A 3,545-nucleotide genomic window follows, 5' to 3' on the forward strand; every position below is an offset into this window, starting at 1 on the left:
TTACTAACTTCCTAATATATTATTTATCTCTTTTATTAATTTAGACTTTTCAAATTTGATTTCACCATTAAAAATTATATATGTTAAAGGTATAATTGATCACACATAATTAATGCTCTCTTAAAATTACAAAAATGATAGATAAATAGAAAAAAAAAAAAAACACTCTCAAAATAGTGAGAACCCAATGTACTTGACATCAAATATATGAATGAATGTTCCCTTCATCCGTTTCATAAATTCAAGCATATTACATTAGATTGAGATTGGATGATTGAAATATTTCATAAGTGCTCTTGGACAATATATGTATGGAGAAAAGTTGGTTCAAGTCCTCCTTATTGTACATTTATTCGACTGGACTATTGGCCGAGCTTACACTTTACCATCCACACACACCCATTGGCCCACAAAGATACCAACGCAGTTGATGTTGGGATTAATCGCCAGGAACTGGCGCTGATCAAGAGTGAACCTTGCAATGATGCTAGAACAAGTTTCACTTTCTTCCACCCCATGAATTGATTTACATATAGGTTGCACAACTGCAAAGTTTATATAAATGTTAGAAACCAATGTAATTAATAGCATTCAAAATATATATATTAGTACTAGATAAAAAACCAGCTGCAGATTTACATGTTGGCGTTGGTCGTGATTCAGCTACAAACACCATGATGAAAAGAAATGATAAAATGATAAGAGCAATGCTGATGTTAGTAGACTTCACCATTCTTTCCCTTCCAAATTGTTTCTTTCAGTTATTGGTTTATTGAGTTGTGTTTTTCAGATATTGTGGCTTTAGTTTATATAGATGAACCGATATGCAAGGAGACAACAAGTTTTCACTTCTCAACTTATGTCGTTGGTTTCTAAGAAGAAAGCAGGCTATAGGCAACTTATGATATTACATATGTTTTTGGCATTGGAAATATTACGAGGTATATTTGTTGTTATTGATTTAAGCTAATCATTCTATACTAATCTATTTCTTGATTAGCTATACTGGGATAAATGTTTCACAAGTTTCACATTAACTAAAGATATATACCTAAGATAATCCTTAATTATATATGGGCAGTTAGTGAACATCAACTATTGAGTTAGTTTTTTTGTTTAATTAGGTCTCCTAAATTCTAATATGGTATAAGTGCTTATCTTAGATCTGTAAAGTGGAGGCCAATCGTATATGAGCCACATGCATATGTTCATTTGTGCATATCTTCAACTCTTAAACTACATTTTAGGTTGATTTAGACTTTCCAAATTCTAATAGTGTTGAGTTAGGAAAATAGAAACGATTCTTTATTGGTACTTTAATAAACATATTTTTTTAAGAAAAGGTTGGATGGATAATGGATTTGGCTCTGGTCATCACCAGGGGTCATGGCATGCCTCTATGACAACAACTTGCTTACAGAGATACTTATAGATTAATGACCAATATAGTCCTCAGGTCGGTAAGGGGAATCAAACACACAACCTTAGCTTCTAGAAAAAAATTTCCATCGTTATCTATTGAGCAAACATGTGTTAGTTTAATAATGTTTTCATTAACTCTTATGAGGGTTACTAATTTAAATTTTATATATTTTTAATAACGGTAAATCATTTCTACTATTTTACGCAATTTCACTAAATTTTTAGTCTAAGGTATTGTTTGACCCAATTTTTTCGGCTTCTCTTCTCATTATAAAAGGAGAAATTGGATCAAATGTGATGTATGAAATGCTCTTTCTGAAATAAGCAACTTATTGAAAATCATAATATAAAGAGATTTTAGAAAAATGAATTAGGAGGAGTTTTTCTAGAAAAAATAAAGTAGCTTATCTTTTTATGGAGATCTTATATGCGCAGTCTCTCTACCGTCATTTCCATTGTCTTCGCCCCTGTCACAACTCTCTACCACCGCTAGTCTTTTATTATTTGATTACTATTATAATTTATTTAGTGCCGAGTCAAAATTTGGACAAGTATTTGTATTTTTTTGATGCATCTTCCTTAATAACATAATAATTAATGCCCAATATTAGTGTCCTACACAACACTGATGCATACTTTGACTGATTTGTGTCGACTAAACTGACGCAATATAAGAAAAATGGAAAAAAAATCACTTAAAAGTTGTGTCGGTGTAATCAATACTAGTTCGCGTCAGTTTTATATCATTTAGCGTCGGCTCCGACCAACTCTAAGAACACAAGTTAACATCGTGCCCATTGTCATACCAATAATGATGGCTACAAAATGGTGCTACTTTCACCGGTCATATTAGCGTCGACCTAAGTCGAAGGTAATACTATGACGTTACTGGTGGAGCGAGAATGTTAGTGTCGGATGGCTAAGAGTGAATGGCATGATTTCTTAGCTCAAGCTCCTTAGCAAAACTCTATGTACCACGTTATACCCAAACCCTACTTTCTCTCTTCTTTATCTTTGTCACTCTCTCTGGTGCGCCTACTTCGTCACCCTGTTCCACAATCCACCGCTCTTCTTCATTACCCTTACCATTACCCTCGCCCTTGCCTCTCACCATCTGCCACCCTTCATCAATCACAGTCATTCACCTCCCATGACCATCACCCCTACCGTTACTGTCACGCCTCCCTTACACCCTCCTTTGTCGCTATGAGCAGCGACCATCCCTCCTCCTTCACGACTCTCACCCTCCCCTCATTGGCCCACACCCTCTTCCGATGAAGCTTCCTATTTTGCCCTCTTCCTCCTCCAAGACCTTGACTACCAGATCCACCTTCCTCTATATCCACCATCTTATCTCACTATCGCATCGTCGCCTCATTGGTGCTCCTTTGTGATCCACACCCCTACTTCATCTCCTCCGTGAGCCATCGTCCCACATTCGCTCCTCTGCAAGTCACATTGTGGCCCCATTGACGTTCCGCTGCGGGCGACAGTCCCTACTCCCACTTTGCTGCGAGCTGTCGATACACTACTATTCCACCATGATTCGTCACCCCATTGCTACCCCGTCTTAGCCACCATGCTTTGCTTAGCCGCCATTGCTTCTGTCGTGTTATACTTAAAGACTCCATTGCCTGAAACATTTTATCTTCAAACTAGCATAAGTGATAAGCCTCGGGGGTCTTCGCTCAACTTTTTATCTTTATAGTATTGTTATTATGTTCTTCACACCACTTATTTTTAATTTCGTTTTCATATTATTAGTTATGTTAATTTGATTTTATATGAAAGTGTTGAAATTATGTGGCTTCCACCACTGGATCTTCACCCTCCGATGGCGAACTACTAAGATTCACTACATCAATGCCTAGACCTTCATCCCGAATAATCTTTTGAGTGGGAAGATTAAAGCTCACCTCACCAACATGAAATTCTTTGAGAAGTTTATTATTTTCCTTATGTCAAGTTAGAATTAGTTGTGATGTAATTTGAACTTGTGATCAATTTGATTGACATTGAAATCTTATTTGGCTCATTAATCATATTGATAAGATATTTTATCATGATTAGTGCATTATAATTTGTCAAAGCAAACTTGGTGATGGCTTACATCATATATTAAC

At 35.9% G+C, this 3,545-nt stretch overlaps 1 long non-coding RNA gene across 1 annotated transcript; it reads right to left on the reverse strand.

The window, feature by feature from the left end:
- Positions 1 to 206: 206 nt before the first annotated feature.
- On the reverse strand, positions 207 to 761 carry LOC130715820 (uncharacterized). Its single transcript, XR_009011786.1, has 2 exons — positions 640 to 761; positions 207 to 545 (listed from the first exon to the last, which is right to left on the reverse strand). It is a non-coding gene; the product is annotated as an uncharacterized LOC130715820 (long non-coding RNA).
- Between the last annotated feature and the right edge of the window lie 2,784 nt (positions 762 to 3,545).

Source organism: Lotus japonicus, chromosome 4 (assembly GCF_012489685.1).
Source record: "Lotus japonicus ecotype B-129 chromosome 4, LjGifu_v1.2".
NCBI lineage: Eukaryota > Viridiplantae > Streptophyta > Magnoliopsida > Fabales > Fabaceae > Lotus > Lotus japonicus.